Source organism: Odocoileus virginianus, chromosome 9 (assembly GCF_023699985.2).
Source record: "Odocoileus virginianus isolate 20LAN1187 ecotype Illinois chromosome 9, Ovbor_1.2, whole genome shotgun sequence".
NCBI lineage: Eukaryota > Metazoa > Chordata > Mammalia > Artiodactyla > Cervidae > Odocoileus > Odocoileus virginianus.
Window position 1 is genome coordinate 69,992,030 of NC_069682.1, and position 21,993 is coordinate 70,014,022.

General features: G+C 50.9%; 1 protein-coding gene across 3 annotated transcripts in view; it reads right to left on the reverse strand.

Annotated features, from left to right (window-relative positions):
* CDH22 (cadherin 22) overlaps window positions 1-21,993 on the reverse strand; it is a 137,593-nt gene that overhangs the window by 110,950 nt on the left and 4,650 nt on the right. The gene's annotated exons all lie outside the window — the stretch shown is intronic.

The window sequence follows — 21,993 nt, forward strand, 5'->3', positions numbered from 1 at the left end:
TTATTACCTCTGAGCTCTCAAATGCATGACTACTAGGCAGAAGTGACAAAATAAAAAGGGAAAGGAGAAAACGCCAGCTACAGCCAGAATAAAATCAGGGCAAATAGAATAAAACCTGACAGCCTAGTATAAATAAATATTCGTAAAAGAGTTAAAGGACAGATTAAAATAAAAACACCAAATGCAATTCTTACCCCTTGACAAATGCAGTGCGAATTGGGTTCTTTTAATCAAATGTTTGGCAGGTGTATGAATTATTTATAATTCAATATCAGGTGGTTAAATGGAAAATGGAAGATGTTCCCGTCATCTTCTCAGCTTATCCGCCTCCCCCAATGAGTTTTCCCCAGGAGAAGCGGTGGGTGAGGGCCCCTCCCCCACACCAGGTTCCAGGCTGGACACTGGAGCCCATAATCCCTGGCGCGCTGCTCTGGGTGTTCCCGTTTGTCGGTCTGTTTCCCGCTGCTCAGAGCCTTGTTTCAGAAGGCAGCCCCTCAATGCTGGGCACAGGAGTGGGGGCAGCTGACCAGGGGCAGGGCACCTGGGGGTCCAGACCCCTGGGTTTGTGTCCCCAGCTTCTGCCGACTCCAAGGATGCCCTAGTGTAGTCTTCCCTCTCCCTGAGTCCTCTGCCCTCAAATGAGCTGCTCCCTTGCCATCCTCCTCTCGGCTACCTCATGTTTCAGTTCACAGGGCAAGTTCCAACATGTGGGTCTCCCCCCACCTTTCAATGGTGGGAAGCATGATAACCACTCCCATTTCACAGAGGAGAAAACCGAGGCTCAGAGAGATGCCTGGAGTGCCTCTGGTCATCCCACTGGCATGAGCTCCAGATAGGGCTGGGGCCTAGGTCTTCAGACTCCATGTTCGCTGGGAGTGTGATTCTGAAGGTCTGACCTCCAGAAAGAAAGGGTAGGGAATGACTCCAGAATCAGACCCCAGTTCCACCTCTGGCTCTGAATTCGCTGTGTGACCTAGGATAGGTTCCCTAACCTCTCTGATCCTCTGTTTTCTTTTCTTCTCTGTACACTGCACTAATGACGATAGCTGTCCTTGGGTGGTATGGCGAGGATTAAGAGTGGGCAGGGTTGCCTGTGTAAGCCTGGTCTCCAGGAAAGCTTGACAGAAATGTTTCTGTAGCTATACGAAATTACTCTCATTTTACTTGTGGTTTTTTTTTTTTTTTTTTTTGCTGCTTGTGGGATCTTAGTTCCCCAACTAGGGATCAAACCTGAGCCCTTGACAGTGAAAGCTCAGAGTCCTAACCACTGGAGCACCAGGGAATTCCCTACCCTTATTTTACCAATGAGAAGACAGATGCCCAAAGACACAAAGTGACTTCTCAAAGCCTTTCAGTGAGTCAGTGGCTGGGAATTATGGTCCCTGGGGAGGCGCTAGTCAAGAACTTGTGTGGCAGGATCCAGCCTCCACCTCCCCCAGGAACCCATCCATCCCTGATTCTGAATATGGCACCACCCTCACCCTCATTCCTACCCATGGGGCATTCATTTGTCCCTCTATCTTACACACACACACACACACACACACACACACACACGCCCTGTGAGTGAATGCGGGAGCGGAGAATCCCATCGCAGCCAAATGTTGACGGCCTTCCCTGAGCAGCAGATGAATGAGTCCTTGCTGCTAACAAACGGCTGTCGGAAAGGTGGGAGAATGAAGGTAATTAGTCCCCTTAATGCCGATTTCAGACTAATCTTTCACACTTAAGGAAATTGTTCCAATGATTTTCTTATTTTCAGGGGAGCTCGTTAAGTAAGAATTAGAAAAATAGATATGGTAAGAGATAAGAAAATGGATTTCGTAATGACAAGCTGCCTAAACACACTGAGAGGGGGGCTGGCTGGGCCAGGATGGAGTGACAGCTCCAGGTCCTCCGGGGATGGGTGATGGAGAGGCTCCAGGGCCTTTGGGCAGGATGAAGACCGCTGGGGGCAAGGATGCAGGGCCCACAGTCTTAGCTCGCTGGTGGTAGTTGCTGTATCTGGACCCTGAACACCTCTCCAGACCCTGTGCTCCTGAGCCCTGGATGGGGTGGGCATGGGAGGGCTCGTTAGACAGCTTCCTCAACACCTGGAAAGAGAAGTCTTTGCTGAGATAGGGGTCCACTGCAGGGCATGCAAACCTCAGCACCTTCTGCATCTTCTGGGGAAGTGAAGGGGCATTTATTGATTGCAAGTTGCAGTGCTGGGCCCTCTCCCTCTATTTCATCCCACAGCCCCACAGGGGTAGATATGTCGCTATTCTATGGAGATGAAGGAGAGGCGCAGACGCAGGCCTGATGGTGTTCAGCCAGTCCTACTGGCCCTTTTTCCTTTCCAGGTGTCATCTGTTCTGACTGGTCAGGGCCTGTGCAGTTCCAGTTGTTAACTATTTCGAATGTCGGTCACCCTTGATCATGTGATGCAGCCAAGGCCACCCGGCTGTAAGTTCTACTGTGGCTGCAATTGAAACCCTTGGGGCCCAACATCAAAGCATCCACCTTTCCTGCCCCTCCAGGCCTCCTCTGGGTAATGAGTCCCAGTGGGAGAGAGGCTTGGAGGGAAGGACTTGGAGCCAGGAGGAGCTGTGTCCCCTGGGAAAAGGGGTGGCTTCCCCAGGTAGGACAGTGAGAGGCAGGGTCTGTGGGAGAAGAAAGGATGCCCTCATGTCTAACCTTCCGGAATGGGTACAGGCCATTTTACACAAGCTCATTCCTGCCTCATCTTTGCTGAAGTGGTACCTGCCCCCTGATCTGCCTATGACTCTCTCTTGTCTCTCCAAATCCTCCAGGGCCTCCCTGGAGACCAGGTCACGCCATTTCTAGCCTTCATCCCCAACAGCCTGAGATCTCACCTTCACCTCTGAACCTGAGAGGGACCCAGCAGCCCCCAGATTTCACTGCAACGCATTCTGGGAACTTCACCTTACACAAAAGGAAGTGACTTTCTGTGTGTGGACCAGGTTAGCATCATCAGCAGAAACTGCCAGGCAATTGGCTCTGGCAAGGAGAAGAGTTGTCCTCTAACAGGACAAATGGGAAAAGGTGACTCTGTGAAAATATCAACTTGATATTTCTCCTTGGGTCATGGTGGGGTCATGAGTTCAAGTGTTGTCTTCTCCCCAACCCCCGAGACCTCCACAACATAACACAGCTTGTGTGATGTTTCAAGGACGCTCCTAGAATAGTGGTTGTCAACCAGGGGCGATTTTGACCCCCAGGGACATTTGCAATGTCTGGAGACACTTTTGCAGGTCCCAGCTGGAGGGGTGCTACTGGGATCTAGTGGGTGGAGGCCAGGGACACTGTGAAACATCCTGTAGTGCACAGGGCAGCCCCCGACAACAGAGAATTATCCAACCCAAAGTGTCAGTAGGCTGAGAAACCACTCGTAGAGTCATCTGATCCAATGTCCCCATTATCTAACTTATCCAGGAGGTGGGGACAGCACCCAGCTCTTATGACTACCCCTGGGATTCAACGTGGAAAGGGCAATAGGCCTCCAAGTCAAAGATTCATGGTTCTGACAGCTTTTGTTTTCAATTCAACAATCATACATTGTACTTCTGTGACAGGCATTGTGCATAGAGCTGGGTACTCAGTAGTGGACATCCAATCTCTGCCCATTTGGAACTCACATCATACGGACTTTGAGCTGGGTCACCTTAGACTTATCTCTTTCTCCCTTCAGCCTCAGTTTTCCCACCTCTAAAACAGGCATGATACCGTCTCCCTGTGTGGTGCGGCCTTCAGAAATTTAAATGTCAAATTGCGACCACTGAAGTGGATTGACTGCTTCTCCTTCCTGGAGAGAACTGGACAGGTGGTGCAGACAGTTTCCCAAAAAGAAGGGAGAGAAAATGAAGACATTATTGAGCTTCATGTGCTTCTGCTGAATGCTCCTAACAACACTGCTATTTGGCTGCAGTTCTTTTACTCAAGTGCTTCCTGGAGGCTCAGCTGGTAAAGAATCCGCCTGCAATGTGGGACACCTGGGTTCGATCCCTGGGTTGGGAAGATCCCCTGGAGAAGGGAAAGGCTACCCACTCCAGTATTCTCGCCTGGAGAATTCCAGGAACTGTATAGTCCATGGGGTTGCAAAGAGTCAGAAGCGACTGAGCGACTTTCACTTTCTTTTACTCAAAGTGCAGAGGAGAAGACTGAGGCTGGAGGGAGCGGGGTGGGAAACAGACACGCCTAAGCTGATCAGGTGCAGGGGCTGTGATCTGAACCCTGCTCTCCTGGCTCTTTCAGCTCTTCTTTTTTGCCATCTCCAGGGCCTTTTAAGATGGTGCTGGGCAGCGAGTTGAGGTTTGAGGCTGGCCAGGCCTGGCCTTCAAGCCTTATCCCCCAGCAACCCCCAGGGTCTCGGTCTCACCCCATTAGCGCTGCTTTAAAAAGTACGGACCGACCCGGGTGCGTTATTGCCCACATAAATCAGGAGGTTCCAAGTACGGAACACCTTTAAACAAACAGCTGATGGGAGTGAAGTTCCAGGATCATTATTAATAGCTTTTCATTTCGGTGGCCGCTGTGCTGTGACATGCCTTCCCAGCAGAAGCCCCGCGCAGCCAGCCCCCGATCGGCTGATCCCCCGAGTCCGCCAGTCAGAATGAATGACTGTACCTTTGTGTTAATTGTGGAGCCCAAGCCGCAGGCGGAATGCTAATAGGGCCAAGTGGGAGGGGCCAGGTGCCAGTCTCGCCCGGCCGCTGGGCAGGAAAGGACGCTACCTCTGGCTGTCCTCCTCAACAGCCAGCAGCAGGATCTGGCTAACATATTCATCTGAGCTCCACCCTCCTCTGCTCGAGGAAGCCCCACGGTTCCCAGGGACCAGGGCCAAGTCCGGACCCCTGCGGCTGCCACACAGGGCCTTTCACGTCTCGTCCTGTCCATCACGCCAGCCTCCTTGCTTGCATTCCCACACCACGAACCTTGTACCGCTCAAACTCCTATTCATTTATTCATTCATTCATTCAACATTTATTGAGCCGTCTGAAAGGTGCAGGGGACGAAGCTGTGAACAAGACAGACACAGTCCCTCATATGGGTTTAACATCAAGCAGAAAAGACAGACGTTGGCAGGCTCTGGAGCCAGGCTGCCTGGGTCCATATCCCAGTTTGGCACTTTACTATTTGTTTCATCTTAAAAATTTTTTTTTTATTGGAGTATAGTTGATTTACAATGCTGTGTTAGTTTCTGCTACGCAGCAAAATGAATCAGTTATACGTACACCTATACCCACACTTTTTTAAAGATATCTGTGTCAGAAAAAAAAAAGATACCTGTGTGATCTTACAGCACAAATAACCTCTTCCTGGGCCTCAATTTCTTCTTCTGTATAATGGGAACATGAATAGTAGCTACCTCAGAGGGTTGTTTGAGCAATTAATTGACTAAAAACATGTGAAAACATGTAATACAGCATCATTTACTACTGAGCATGAAGTTCTCAATAATTGTTAGCTATTATTATCGTTATCAACTCCAGATAGCATTACAACAAATGGCGATGGGACTTGCCTAGTGGTCCAGCGGTTGAGACTCTGCGCTTCCCATTCAGGGGGTGGGAGTTCGATCCCTGATCGAGGCCAAAAACAAACGCACAAAAACAAATGATGATGATGATGATGATGATGAAATAAATTTACAAGGGAGCAAGCAGGGCATCAAACAGGGGAGCTGGTCCAGTCTGGAGCTGGGGAAGGGTTCCCTGAGGATGTCTGATTTTCTCAGACAGGAGGGCTGAGTGGGTGTTAACTGAAGCAGTGGAGGTGGGGAGGGAGAGAGCAGAGAAGTGGAGGGAACAGTACGGGTAAAGGCCCTGAGGCTGGATGAGTGACGAGTCGAGAAACATGAAAGGCAGCGGGAGGCTGGCACATCAGCAGTGATGGGGAAGCAGGGCTGAAAGAAACCTGGAGAAGCAGACTGGGGCCACACCACGCGGGGCCTCGTGGGTCTTGTTAAAGTGTCAATTCTGTCCTGAGAGTAAGGGGAAGTTGTTGAAAGCTTCTGAAACAGAGGATCGCCATGAACCTTATCCTGTTGTTAAACTCATTCAGGCTGCTGCATGTGGTTCACCCACCCTCCTTCTGCAGGGCCCCTCAAGGGGCGGCTGAGAAAGAAACGGTGAGCGGAGACGGGGAACAAGGGAGAAGTAACTGCTGTCCAGGTGAATGACAATGGGGAGCTGGTCTGGGGTCGGGGCAGGGAAGAGGAGAGGAGAGGGCTGTGTCTAGACATCTACAGGAGGCTGAACCCTCCGGACACAGAAGGAGCGAGGGTGAGGGACCTGTCGGGAGGACTCCAAGGTGGCCCCAGGGTGACTCTCCGAGGGGGAGTGAGCCTCGGGTTTGGAGGGTCAGGAACCAGGGACTCAGTTTGCGTGCCCTGGTGGTCGTAGGACTGTGAGCCTTCACACGTGCTTTTCCCCAATCTTGTCTAATGGGGGATCTTTACTAATTGCTCAAAGCCAGGCTCCAATGTCACCTCTGATATATGAAGCCTTCTTCCGCTGCCGTAAATTTGGTGTCTCCCTTCGTCCAGTATCAACTCCCTTCTCTGTTAGGAACTTCTCTGTGTTAACTCATGACTTCATTAAAAGGTGTGAGAGCAACTGCAAAAGAGAGGGACCGGGAGCAGAGGCAGCATCACTCGACCCCCCAGCATCCCGTACCTTGCCACTCTGTGCCTTGCACTGTTCCTTTTGCTGTTTCCACCTTGTTCCCCATCCCCCACCCCCCATATGCTGACGGGGCCCAGGGCTCAGTCCTTGGGCCACTCATCTTTTCTGTTTACACCTACTCACTACCTCACCACATGCAGTCCCACAATTTGAAGCCCCACGGATTTGCTGATGATGCCCACGTGTGTGTGTCCAACTCAGATTTCTCTCACGACCCCAACTCCTAAATCCACTTACCTGTTCAACATCTCCACTTGGAAGTCTAAAATGCATTTCAAACTCATCATGTTCAACGCAGAACTCCTGACTTCTATCTACCCATCGCCCGCCTCCACACACAAATAATAATAAAAGAAAACAAATGTAAAGCTGCTCCTCTTCCAGTGTTTCCATTTCAGTAACTGACAACTCCATGATCCCAGCTGCTTCTGCCAAAAGCCTTCGAGTCCTTCTTGACATCACTCTATCTCACACCCTACAGCCAATCCATCAGCAAATCCTGCCAGCTCTACCTTAAAATAGATCCAGAATCTGACTATTCTCACCACCTTCACTGTTTACAGCCTGGTCCAAGTCACCAGCATCTCTCACCTGGGTTATTGCAACAGCCTCCTCGCTGGTCTCCCTGTTTCTGCCAGTAACCCCCTACAGACTGCTCTTGGTTTTGGTGTTAAAACATAAATCAGATCATAACACTCCTTCTCTCCAAATTCCTTTCTCACCTTTCTCTGGGTAAAATAGTTCATAAGACCCAACAGGATACAGCCGCTGGTTATTTCTGAATGCCTCCTCCCATCACCACCCCTCCCCCACATTCCAGTCACACAGTTCTCTGAATCCAGTGGGCACATTCCCACCTCAGGGCCTTTGCATTTGCTGGTCCTCTTGCCAGAACACCTCTGCCCCTGTTACCTGCAGGGTTTACTCTCTCCCTTCCTTCAGATGTCTGTTTAAATGTAAGACTTTCCCGGACAACCTAAGAGAGAACAGCCCCTCCATTCTCAGGACCCCCCATCCTCTCGGCCTGTTTGCTCCCTGCCCCAGCCCCCACAGAACTCAGCACTGTCTGAAACAGCACTGATTTATCATCTGCCTCCTTGCCCTTTAATGGAAGCTTGCTAGGAGCTTTGTCTTTTGTGCTCAAGGCTGTATCGCCAGCACTTAGAAAGGCACTTGCCATATAATAGGTGCTCGGTGGTCATTTCTCGAATGACTCTGGAATCACTGTTTTGAACTAGCTGTCTGCTTGTTTGTCTGTTTCTTTCTCTCCCCCAATAGACAGTAGGCAGCAATGGATTCAATTCTTCACTGTTTTTCTAGTGTCCAATACAAAGCCTAGAGAGTGGATACTCATTAAATGTTTGAATAAACAGATGAATAAATAATAGAATTTCCAAATGGGTTGCCAGGAGTGGTGCAAGGGAGGGATTATGAGACAGTTGCCTTCTGGAGCCTCTAACTCCTGCAGCCCTTCCTGCCTCTCCCTGGAGACCTGAGGTTACCTTGGAGGGGAGGAGGCTAGAGCTTGACCTAAGAATCTCCAGAGGCCAGAAGGGACTGAGATCAGTATTAGGAGCTGGAAGGATCTGGAAATGTAGATTTCCTATTGGAGCTAAACTGTGGATTGACTGATTGATTTCTCTTTCTTTTGAAATCAAAGTAGATTACAATGTTGTGTTAGTTTCTGGTATACAGCAAAGTGATTCAGTTGTGTGTGTGTGTGTGTGTGTGTGTGTGTGTGTGTGCGCGCATGCACACGTGCATGCTGAGTCACTTCAGTTGTGTCTGACTCTCTGGGACCCTATGCCCTATAGCCCACCAGGCTCCTCTGTCCATGGGATTCTTCAGGCAAGAATACTGGAGTGGGTTGTCATGCCTTCCTCTAGTGGAGCTTCCCATCTCAGGGATGGAACCACCATCTCCCATGTCTGCTGAATTGGCAGGTGGGCTCTTTACCAGTAGCTCCACCTAGGAAGCCTATATATATACCAGTGCATGGATATAGAGGGGCTTCCCTCATGACTCAGATGGTAAAGAATCTGCCTGCAATGAAGGAGACCTGGGTTCAATCTCTGGGTCAGGAAAATCCCTGGAGAAGGAAATAGCAACCCACTCCAGTATTCTTGCCTGGGAAATCCATGAACAGAGGAACCTGGCAGGGGCTAAGAAATCTGAAGTTTTGGAACAGGTCAAGGGTTTAAAAATAGGATTTGAATTAAGGTGTGGGGTTTGGGAAACAGGTTGAAGTTTTAGATTTAAGGTTAAGATTCAGGGTTTGGGCAAATTCTGGTAAATTTTCTTTTCATTTTTATTCTATTACAAGTTTTTTCTAATTTTCCTTGTTATAGCTTCTTAGATTTACCCATCATTTAGAAGTGGACATTTAATTACCAAATACATGAGATTTTTTAAAGTAAAAAAGAAAAGATTCAGGGTCAGGGCGGAGAGTCTGGGAGTTGAAGCTGATGCTTGTGGCCAGTTGGTTTTGACTCTGGGTCAAAGGATCAGAATTTTGGTTGGAAAATGAGACAAAGTTGAGGGTGGCATCAGGGGCCCAATTTGAGGATGTTCATTAGGTCTTAGAAGCATCTCTGCCAAGATACTATCAGTTTAAGACAGAAACTCACATTTTATAAAAAGATTCTAACAGTGATTCTCCCACCAGGGGACATTTGGCAATGTCTGGGCTCATTTTTGGTTGTTGCAGCTGGAGAATGGTCTCTACGAAGGCAGAGACTGCTAAACATCCTCCAGTGCACTGAGAAGCCCTCCTCTACCAAGAACGATGCAGCTCTGAATGTCAGTCGTGCTGAGGCTGAGAAGCCCTGTGCTCAAGAATTTACCCATTCTCTGAAGGCTTAGCCAAGGGCTAGTCCTGGTGGGCCAGGACCCAGGATGTGAGTGTTCAGGCCTACGGGCTGCTGTGATGGGGCCTGAGTTATAGAGTGAGGTGCAGGTACCTTGTATCTCCCTCCCCGTGGGTTCAGCTTCTCACAGCTATCTCTGGCTCTGGCAGACTCAACAGGAGAGGAGGAGGGTGAGGGTGGAGATGGGATTCATGAAGCTATAGACAAGCAGGGTGGGAGTGATTGAGAGAGAGCAGCAGCGGCTGTGGCAGGTTTGCAGGGCCCCCAGGCTGGGTCCATGGGGGGCGGGGTCTTGGGTTGCAGGGAGGGACAGGCAGAAAGTTATAGAGAGATGGCATCTGGATAGGCCAGGGTCTGAGGCACCTTCTGCAACTTGTGTGGGTGCCTTGCTCCAGAGAGAATCCATATAATAATAATAAAAACAGCAATCACCACCATAACAACATTTGTAGCTAATATTTGCATAGCACTTACTCTGTGCCATTCTAAGGGCTTACCTCTGTTAATTCATTTTTAACCTTCCCCCCAAGCCTTTATGGTAGGTACTATTGTCATCCCCATTTTACAGGTGAGAAATTGAGGCACAGAGTGGTTAAGATGCCTAAGATCCCATTGCTCTGCATGGCAGAGCTGGCTCTGGAGTTGGAGCTGAAAGGCTCAGGGTTTGCGTCTGCAGCAGAGGGTTTTGGGGTGCCCCCCTCTGGAGGTGGGCCCCCCCCAACTTCCTGTGTTGCCAGCTTCCTCTGCCATCTGCATACATGATCTCATCACACCCTCTCAACAGTTTCCGGAGATAGGTGCTATTATTACTGCCTCTGTTTCACTGATGAAACGATGGAGGCTCAGAGAGGTTAAGTACTTCTCAACACAGCCAGGGCTGCCCGACATCAAGGCCACTTCGGATTCTCTGCGTTACAGCTTGGGGTGCATCTCTGCACAGCACTCGGTGCCCGCCCTGGTGGCCTCACTTGGTCTTCACCAGCAAGGCTCAGACTGCAGGGCCTCTCCTTCCTGGCTCTGTTGACATTTTGGACTGGATCGTTCTCTGTGGTGGGGGCTGTCCTCCATGTGTAGAGTGCTCAGAGGCATCCCTGGCCTCTACCCGCTAGATGCCAAGAGCACCGCCTGTCAAGCAGGCTGTTTCCAGACACTGCAACTCGTCCCCGGGGGGGGGGGTCCAAATCGTGTCCCATTCCCCCTCGCCATTGAGAACAACTGCCCCAGAGAGAAGGCAAGGAGGAGCATCCTATGATATAAATGATCGTGGAAACTGAGACCTGGAGGGAGGTAACGTCTTGCTCAAGGTCACCCAGAGAGTCGGGCAGGACAGCAAGTAGGACCAAGCTCACTCAAGCCAAGAGGAACCTCTTGCTTCCGAGCTTTCCTGCTGGAGTTGTGTTCCTCCTGTACAAGTATTCAGTGCCAATGATGCGACAGGAGCTGGCCCTGGCTGTCTACCCCACTCTACACACTGGTCCTACTGGGGCAACCAGAACTTGTCCCTGAGAGTGCATTCCGCTGCCAGCTTTGGTTTCATGAAAACAGTTCAGGCTTTGATAACAAACAGACCAGATTTCAAATCCTAGCTCTGCTGTATCCTTATTATGTAATCCCAAGCATAGTACTGAGCATCCCTGACCCTCTATTTTCCCATCTGAAAAATGGGCAGATTGGACTAGAGTCTTTCAAAGACCCAGCTAGCTCTGAAATTCTGGTTCTCTGAAAAACCAAGGTATTGTGTCTTAGCCCCAGCTCCGGGTGGCAATTTGGATAAGTCGTTGACCTTTTTCAGAACTCATTCTCTTCAAAGGCAACCAATACTTGAGCCACACAGAACTTCTTGTTGTCCTCTAAACTGAATACTCCTCTTTCTTTGTTTATGCTGCCCCTCTGAAATGCTATTTATTCCATTATCCACCTGAAGAACTCCAATTCGTCCTTCAAGACTGGGCCCAAGTCATTTCCCCCACGAAGGGTGTGTGTATGTGTGTGTATTCCCCAAAAGACTGAAAGAGTCCTTGAAGGTGGAGAAAACTGGTTATCCCTAGGTCTCACATCCTCATGGCCTGCATAGTGCCTGGCACAGAGTAGGTGCTCAATAAATGTTGAATAAGAAAGAATGAATGAATGGAGGGAGTAGATGGTTGCCAAGACCCTTAGCGGTTCCAGCACTCCAGAATCCAGGGAAGGAAGCCAACCTCTTGCGTTACCCAATCTCACATTCAGAGAACTGTCCCCACCCCCAGTCCCAGCAAGTGCCTGCTGCCCCAGCCACCCACACACTCTGCAGCCCCAGCAAGTACCTTGGACAGCGACCAGATATGCTTTTTTCTTCTTCTTAAAGCTTTTATCCTTAGTGGAGCTGCCACTACAGGGAGCTGTCTGCGCAGACCTGCATTCCCTACATGTGCACACAGACACTTACTAACAGAAGAGGCTTTGCTTCTTCCATTTTCCAATCCATCCCAAACCGAGGATTGAACAAGGATCTTCATTCCTCACGTTTATGCTTCTGAATACACAGCCTCTGACCAGGGGTGGATGGCAATGGTGGGGGCAGGGGGATTCAGTATTTCAGGAATGTCTCCCATTATCTCCTCCAGGAATCTGTCCTTCTCTTTCTCTAAAGCCACAAGTCCCCGAATCGCTCTCAACCCCCTTTTCTAAAAAGTCCTCTGAGTGAGGAAGCTAGATCTTAGTTCCTGGCTTGGGCAGGGGGTAGTGAAAAGAGAGAGAGAAGCGGTCTATTCTCTTTGAGATCCACCCATTCAACAAGTATTTTCTGAAAAGTTATTTAAAAAAACACACTCGTATTAAACTTAACTTCCCGTGTCCTCAGTTATTAACTTGAAAAATGGGGGTAGAGGTGGGTAAAGATTCAGACAAGTTCAAGTACTTAAAGTTTGTATAAGCTTGAGTCCCTCAGTGTAACACATCAAGTTCAACTTCCTCCAGTGAGCCAAACTGCCTATCTTAGTTCAGCTGTTTCCTTCCTCTGGGACCCTGATTAACCTCTGGTTTCCCCCTCTGCACCTCTGGTTGCAAAAGATCGGGGTGGGGGGGTGTGAATTCTGGTTTCTGAGTTCTAATTCAACTCTAGGGGCCTGGGTTTCCTGGGTTTTATAACAAATCTACCTCCTCCTGTTTCCTCCAACCCAAGGAAGGAGCTGGACTCTTGGAGAAGTGGGCAGGGACCAGAGCTTCCTAGGGTGGGCAGGAGGGTATCAGGCAAGGAAGATCTGTCCCAGTCCCGGTGTGAGAGACGAGTTAACAGCTCAATTGTTATTTCAATTACACGGATTATTTGAAAACAATGTTACGAGTTTCATCACTGACAACCCCAGGAAATGGCTGCTATGGCAACCAGGGAAAAGAATAGCCCTGACCAGCCAATCAGAAGTTCCAGTCATGCCCCCAGTTTGTACAAACTCCCTCTCCTCCCTGGGAGCCCCTCCCATCCTCCGCTTGGGGAGAAGCCTTGGGGGGAGGAGAAAAAGAGAGGGGCAGGTGGAGGGACCACTCTGTAAAAAGGAAGAGGACAAATGAGGAAACGGAGATCCCAGGGGAAGAGGGACTTTAGGAATGGGCTGTTTCTCCCAAATTTCCTCAAGGGCCAGGACCGTGCCTGGGTCACTGTACTTTCCCGGTGCTACAGAGAGCAGCGGGTTCTAGGACACACCCTTCACTCCCTGCTCAGCCAGACTGTGGGAGGGAATTCTCTGAGATGCCCTGACAGATGTCTTGGTCATAGGAACATAGCAATCACCTGTCATGGGCAGGGAGAGAACAGTCATGCCAGGAGACTCCCCTGGACCAGAGAAATGGGCAGGGGAGGCCCTCGGGGCTCAGAGGTGCCTCTGAGAAGCCTGGCTGCCTTTCCCTGCTGCCCTCTGCAGAGGCGCCTCCTTGCAGAGTGCCTGGGCCCATCGTCCCCTGAACAAAGCACTCCAGTGGTCTCCAGAAAAAGCCCTTTCACTTAGAGAACATCCTGCGCTCTCCTTCTTCAGGAAGAGGCCAGTCTGATGGGCAACTGGCTGGACTTTAGCTCTGCAAAAGCCCAATTCTGAAAGCCCGTTCCCTACCCCGCTTGAGCACCTGTGCTGTCCACGCCTGTGTCCCTGAATCTTTCATCAGTTTCATTTGACAAACCCTTTTCTAGAGCTCAGTAGGTACCAGGCACTGCTTTCTTTAAAAATATTAGTTCATTTAATTCTCACTACACCCTACGAAGCAGGTACTGTGATTATCTTATATCACAAATAATAAGAAGAATAAGAACAAAATTATTCTTATTTTAAGATGAGGAAACTGAGGCTCAGAAAGTCAAAGAGACTTGCCCAAAGCCACTCAGCCAGTATGTAACAGGCGAGGATGGGTGCCTAGATCCATTTGCCTGTCTGCCATTCGTAGAAGGCATCGGTCCTGTCCTTGTGTGTGCGTGTTCAGTCGCTTAAGTGGTGTCTGACTCTTTGGGACCCCATGGACTGTAGGCCGCCAGACTCCTCTGTCCATGGGATTCTCCAGATGAGAACACTGGAATGGGTAGCCATTGCCTTCTTCAGGGGATCTTCCCGACCCAGGGATCAAACTCGCATCCCCTGCATTGCAGGTGATTCTGTACTGCTGAGCCCCGGGGAAGCCCTTCCGTCCTTGAGGGACTGTCAGAGTCAAGATGGGTAACAATGGCTCACAAAGGGCCGGAAGAGGGCGCTTAGGCTGAGTAGGGGGAAGAGACCAGGCCAGGTGCACAAAGGCCTGCAGGTGAGGACGGACCTGGGAGCAATGGCTTAGCTGGGCCAGGTGGGCATTTGCACCCAGCCGGCGACCAGGTCAGATGACGCACTGGGGCCTCAAATGCCAAGCAGATGGTTTGGAGCCTACGGTTGAGGCCACAGGGAGTCAGTGCTGGCTTTGGGCTTTTTTCCCTCCGTTCTGGGGTGACCTCCCTCTCCCCCAGCAGAGCAATTTCCCAAAGCATTTTCTCTAATTTGTGGTCATTTTCCTAACCCAGAAGCAGTCAAGAGTCTCCAGCTTCTCCCAGCCCAAGAATGGAATCGAGCCGAGCTGCCAAACCTGCTGGTCTCCTCCCTGAGTCCGGCCCACTTGATGGACCCTCCCATCCCCAAAGCCCCCCAGGGTACTGCACAGGCTGCAGGGAGGATCTTGTGGGTTGGCTGGGTTGATGCAAAGCTCCAGGGATGGCTATAGAGCTGGAGTCAGTGCCTGCTGGCAGACAGAACCTGGAGTGTGTGGTCTGGTCCCTGAGATGGGGGTGGCAGGAAGGGCTCTATGAGGGAACTGCAGGGCACTCAGAGAGGAGAGGAGGGTTCAGAACAGGGACAGGGGTGCAGTTAGAGAACAAGGGAAATGCATGCAGAAAGTGGCCCGGAGCAAAGTGAAGTGGTACGTACTCTGCAAGGGACCTGGGTGTCCAGGAGGGGCTGGGGCTCAACGAGAGGCTCTGGGGCTCCAGGAGGCAGTGGAGGCTCCTCAGCGGGGGCAAGAGCTCTGCTGGGGAGTCTGGGGGCTCTCTGCCATGAGAGGAGAGGGCTCCCACAAAGAGACGGGCGCTCAGAGAAGAGGTGTGGGCTCTGAGAGCGGGGGTTTGTGAGGAGATTGGGGGTCTGGGGGAACAAAGGCTCAAAGAGGGAACAGGGGCTCAGGGAAGGGATCAAGGACTAAATGGGGGGCAGAGGCTTTGGGAAGAGGACAGGGCTGTGTAAGAGCTGGGGGGTCAGAGAGAGATGTTGGCTTGTGAAGGGAAGGAGGCTGAGTGAGAGGTTGTTTTCAAAACTAAGGGGCCCTACTGTGTCCTGGCTCATCCCAGCCACAGGTTTGTCTGCCTCCCCTCAAGTTCCCTTCGCCTTGGTCCTCCTCTCTTCCGCTCCCCTACTGTTCTTCAAGGCAAGTCCTGAGTCCTTCTCCTCCCACGTCTCCATCAATGCCCCAGTCTACGCTCATGCCCTCTAAGTCACCCCTATAGATTTCGTTTCCCCCTTTAGCCCAAACACATGATCAGGGAGGCACTTCAGAAACCTGTAATGATCACTGAGGCAGTCCTTCCTGCAAGCTAACCACAATCCCTCCAGCTGCAAGTGCAGCCAGTGTCCTCTATTCTATCCTGGGAATAGAACATAGCTGACCGGCAGGCCACCTGCTTTCAGGGCATCCCCTATAACTTTAGTGACAGATAGTGTCCTCTCAAAGTTCTTTTTTTTCAGGTAAAAGAATTCTGGTCCCTTTCATTGGCTTTTCTAATCACTATCTTAATTATCAAGTGAGCAAAATATTTTACCAGAGCCTGGCATATTGTAGGCTCACAGGAAATGTAAGTCGGATGAATGAATAAGTTGGAGGATTATGGATGGATGAGTGTGGACAAATGGACATCAGAAGATGGAAAGAATGGGAGTGGTGGTACCTGTGTGGTGGATGACGGGTGAATGGATGGAGGGGTGGAGGAAGGAGAAGGAAGGGGTGGACTTGGTGATTGAATGTTTAAATGGAGGCGGGTGGGCAGGAGGAAGATGGATGGGATGGTGGATGGATGGACAGCTTAGATGGGAGGCTGGATTGATGAATAATTTTAGCTGGCATCTCAGCTTTCCCCATATCACCCAAGTATAGTCCCCTAACGTGGTTGATGGCACCTCAGTTCTCCCAGACACCCAGGCCTGAGACCACATCATTTTTCATTTTTCCGTCTCCCTCATCTTCCATAAGCAGCAGCCCTGTTGACCCTGTTTTCCCGGTACCTTGGCCCCCCGGCCCCTGTTCCCCTCAGCATCGTTCACACCCCAAGCCCCCTTGTCTGGAATTGTCTTGGACAATTCCAGCTGGCCCTGCCCACCGCTTCCTTTCTCTTCCATTCAAGTTGATCCTAAAACAACGCCATCAGCCTGATCATCCTTAAAGCTCTCGTCAACAGCTCCCTATGGCCTGCGTTCCCCCGCCTAGAGGCCCACCCTTCTGAATTCTGCTAAACTCCCGCACCCTTTCTCAGCCTCTCTCAATGCCTCCCTTTATGGGCTTGGGGCTCTGGTCACAGCAGGCGAGGAGCTGTCTCCCAAATGTTCCTCAAGCTTCCCCGCTTCCTTCATGTTGTCCCACCACCCCCTCCCTGACCCCTCCCATGACCCTGCCTTCCTGGACCTCAACACACAGCTCCAAGGCTGCCTCCCGGACGAACTTCCCCCAATCCCTTCAACAGCATATAGTCCACGAGCCACGTCAAGACACATTCGTTGAGGACTGCCCTGGTGGCCCAGTGGTGAAGCATCTGTCTGCCAATGCAGGGGGCACAGGTTAGACCCCCTGTCTGGGAGGATCCCACACGCCACCGGACAAGTGAGCCCAAGTACCACAACTATTGCAGTCGTGGAGCTCTGCAACCAGAAGAGACAAGACGCCACTGCAGTCAGAACCCATGCACGGCACCCAGAGAGGAGCCCCCGTTTGCTGCAACCAGAGAACACCCAAGGGCCGCAACGCAGACCCAGTGCAACCAAAAATAAATAATAAGCTTTTGAGAGACACCTTTCGTCAGCACCTGCTGTGTACATGCCCAGTTGGCTAAGAGGGCCCTGGTGGCGAGAAGCAAAGATGAGAGACAGGACGAGAAAGACACAGTCTTTGCCGTCAAGGAGGATACAGCGTGCTTATGGGAGCGCCTGTGAGTGTGCACCCACCCACACAGAAGTCAAAGGAAAAATAAAGGCAAGACCGTGGCGTATAAGCAGTTAACATCAGGGAGTACCTCCCAGGGGCCGGGCACTCCGTAAGGGCTTCTTTATTTTTCTTTGTTTCCCTCTCGAGTCGTGGTGCATGGGCTTCTCTCGTCATGGAGCACAGGCTCCCGAGTGCGTGAACTCAGTAGTTGCGGTGTGCAGGCTTAGTATCCACCCCCCTCCCCCCTCCCCCGGGGATGCAATCTTAGTTCCCTGACCAGGGATCGAACCTGCATACTCTGCATTACAAAGCAGACTCTTAACCACTGGACAACCAGGGACGTCCCAGGGCTGTACTTCTATTCACTCGTGTAATCCTCTCAACAAATCTCTGAGGTAGGTACTGGAGGGAAACTGAGGCACAAGTGAGATGACCCAGAGGTCATCGAGGTAGTGACAGAGCTACGGCAGGAACTTTCTGTCTGGCTCCTGGGTCTGTGCTTTCAGAAGTACGCGGGAGGGCGGCAGAAAGAGAATGGTGGGAGGGGGACAGAAGGACAGACTCACAGCCAGGCTCACTCTGACCTCCCGGTTCCCCTCCGCTTCTAGGTCAGAGCCTCGCCCTCTGCCAGCCTGGTCCTCTTCCTTTCAAGCCCAATTGAGAGGCTCGTTTCAAAGAATGGAAATGAAAAACGACTAAATTAGAGGCAGAGGAACCAGTCTGTTGCCAAGACCCTGTAGGACCCTCAGCACGTTCCCTCCTCCCCTGGGTCTCAGTTCCCCATCTGTAGAGGAGGGTTGGGCCCATCCACACCTAAATATCCTTTCAACTCTGATGTGCTAAATCCTGAACGGCCACTTGGATGCTAGAAGAATTCCTAGGAGGATCTTGGCCTCGGACCCTGGCTGCATCTCCCAGAAACTCCCTGTTGTCCCTGAATACAGGATTTCAGCTCTTGGCTCCTGTGGGCTCCACTGTGAAGCTGCGGTCCTATGTCTGTGGTCCCCTGAATCTGTCCAGCCCATCACTGCCCATCATCTTGTCTGCCCACTGACCTGGATCCATCTGCCTCAGCTGCTCATCCATCAGCCTGTCCGGGCCTTTCCACCTTGTGTCCCACTGCCTGCCTGGTACCTGTCACTCTGCCCATCACACACACACACACACACACACACACATACACACACACAGAGTCCACCTCCCCACCCCTGGCACCTTTCTCTGCAAGCACCACAGTGACAGCAGAGAGAGAGGGTGGGGCTATTTCGCTCCTAGAGAAGCCCAGTGTTAACATCAGAACCTGCTTTCCAGGGGACGAAAACATTTCTTGGCCATCCGGCATCCTCTTCCTTCCCCTGGGGACCCCCAGCCCCTCCTTTCTGGGCCCCAGGGCTTCTGCTTGAGGAATCTGGTCAGGGCCACGTGCCTCCTGCCAAAAATGTCCGAGTGGTCCCGAAGGAAATCATCGGACAAGAGCATGAAGGCGTGTGTACAAGGATGTTCATGGCAGAATTGTTTGTAATCGCAAAGGACTGGCAACAACCCAAATGTCCGACAGTGGGGGCTGGTTAAACAAATGATGGTCCAGCCACACAGTGGAGAGTCATGTAGCTCTTAAGAAATGATGATGTAGATGTATATTTATCGAAATGGCAAGACATTCACAATATATTATAGAGGGGGGAAAAGCAGGTTACAAAGGCCTATGGATAAAGCAAGATGCCATTTTTATTTTTTAAAACTCCACATAAGTCAGGAAGATATGCACCAAAATGTTAGCCAAATGGTGGTGGGATGATGGCTAATTATAAATGTCTTTGTGTACAAAAAGACACATTTATATACATACATATAAATTTACACACACAGACACACACACACACATGCACAAGTTGTTGTTTAGTCACTAAGTCATGTCCAACTCTTTTGTGATCCCAAGGACTGTAGCCCACCAGGCTCCTCTGTCCATGGGATTTCCCAGGCAAGATTACTGGAGGGGGTTGACCATTTCCTCCTCCAGGTTATCTTCCTGTCCCAGGGATTGAACCCGGGTCTCCTGCATTGGCAAGCGGATTCTTTACCACTGACCCACCTGGGAAGCCCACACAGATGTGTAGTGACTCTGTATTGAAGACTTCCAAGAAGCCCAGCGCTGGGCTAAGCCCTTTGTCTTTATCACTTCACTACTCTTCTACAGTCCCACAAGGTGGGTTCATTAAAACCACCTTACAGACGAGGAGACAGAGGCTCACTCAGTAAGTGGCAAAGCCAGGATTTACATTTGGCTTCCTCTGGCTCCAGAGCCCTTGCTCTTAATCAGCGGGCTGTCGTGCTTCTCAGATTGTTTATCTGTAACTTGCCTGGTTAGAAAAAATAACATGTATTTACTCGGGTGATAAAGAAATGACAGAAGCTAACAAGACAAGGGAAAAACGAGGCTGGCAAAATATACACAGCAATATGCCCTCAGTCTCTGGGGTTTCTGGCAGCTTTTCAGCGGGTCTGTCCCATCGATTCATCCTTCCGTCCATCCTGTATCGTGGGCTGATCCAGCCTGCTGGAGATGGGCCGGGCAACCCTGGGTGAGGCTGGGTTGTAGGTATTGTAGGCTTCACTGCTGAATGAACTAAACCCCTGCACCCCCGCTCCTCAAACCCAAATTTGATTCAGCGGGGGTAGTTAGCTCTAAGTCACTTGCTATGCTGGATGCCAGGAGAAAAAATCAAACAACTCAGCCTGCCTTCAGGATCTTCTCACCCAGGGCAGGGTTTCTCGACCTCTGTACTATCAACATTCGAGGCTGCATGATTCTTTTCTGTGGAGCCTGTCCTGTGCATCGTAGGATGTTTAGCAGCAACCCTGGCTCCTCCCTACTGGATGCCAGGGGCAGTCCCTCACCTACCTGTGATAGCCAGAGAAGTCTTCTGTTGTTGTTTAGCCATTAAGTCATGTCCCACTCTTTTGCCACTCCATGGACTGTAGCCCACCAGGCTCCTCTGAGCATGGGATTTTCTAGGCAAGAATAGTGGAGGGGGTTGCCATTTCCTTCTCCAGAGGACCTGACTGACCCAGGGATGGAACTGGCATCTCCTGCACTGGCAGGTGGAGTCTTAACTACTGAGGCACCAAGGAAGCCCCAGAAAAGTCTCTAGACATTGCCAAATGTCTCCTGAGGTGGGGCGGGGGGGGTGGGTGCAAAATCACCCCTGATTAAGAACTGTGGATTCAGTTGATGATATATGGCAGATAGGAAAAACAAAACCAAACCTAATTACTGGGGGGCTCAGTACAGATGAAAGCCATTCCTGTGTATCTGGATGGATCAGAGAAACCTTCCTGGGGTGTCCCTGTCCTTGAAATTTGAGGGTCCCTCAAGGTTCTTTTCATTCTACACTTATCCTGGGTGATCGCATCCTTCCTTGCAGCTTCAAAGATCTATTTCTGGCCTAGAACTCTCAGGGTGGCCCAGTCCTTTCTGTACAACTATCCATCAGGCATCTCCACGGCCTGTCCCAACAGCACCTCACATAGGCTCTGTCCACAGCTGGTTTCTACCTCTTGAAAGCTTTGCTCCTTGCATGACCCACACAGCTTCCCAAGTTAGAAACAGGGACTCCTCCTGTCTGCCATGTCTACCCAATCTCCCAGCCCTGCCATCCTCCTCCTCCAACCTCACCATCTTCCTCTACTCCCCAGACCTGGCCACAGGCAGCACTCAACACCATCTTCCCCCTCAATCCATCCTCCATCTAGCAGCAAAGTGAGGTTTCTCAAGGCAGTGTCATCATGGAACTCCCCTGCCGAAAACCCTGAGTTGATCCCCAAGGCTTTCACGATGCAGTCTAAGCTGCTCTTCTTGGCTCTCACAGGACTGGGCTTCCACCCACCTCGCTGGCCTTGTTTCCTGGACCCCAAGCTCTCTGCATTCCATTTCAGTCAAATGAACTTGCAGCTCCTCCAATATTCTCTCTCACCTCTGGACCTGGGTACCCCTCACTCCCTGGACTGGCGCCTGTTCCCCTCTTTCCTCTGCCCCACCCCTTTTATTTCCTAGATAGCTGCTAATCGACCTGCAGGCCCCTGCTTAACCACTACTTCCTCCTGGAAGCCTCTGCTGAGGCTTGGCTCTTAGCATGGCTTATGAGAATTGTTTAATTGTCTGTCTCCTTCCCGGGACCATCAGATTCCGGTTGGCTGGGATCCTGTCTGCTTGTTCCCTGTTGTATCTCTAGCATTTAGCACAGTGCTTAGCACATAGTAAACATCTGACAAGGATGTGTAAATATATATTTTAAACTGGATAACGAAGGAATGGATAGTCAGACAGACGACTGGGTGGGTGCATGGGATGGGTACTATTTGAGTTGGGTCTTTAATGTGCTGAAAGATCTTCAGGGGAAGGGCATTCAGGTAGAAGGGCAGGTGTGGCTGAACGCGGGAGTGTCGGATTGGAGGCACAGTGGGAGATAAAGGAGGATGCAGACGGATTACAAGGACCTTGAATGTCACGGTGCGGAGTCTGGACTTAATTCAGTAGGCGATGGGGAGCCATGGAAGGGTTTTAATCAAGCAAGTGACACGATCCCACCTGCGTTAGAGAAAGATCATTCTGGCTGCAGCAGGGATTGCGGTGGGGAGAGGATCAGAGGCTGGGAGGCCAGGAAGGGGGCTGCCACAACAATTTAGGCAAAGCTGGTGAGGTCTGAGCCAGAGCAAAGGACCATGGGACAGATGGGAGAGGAGAAAAGAGGCAGAAATTGGGTGAAATGAAC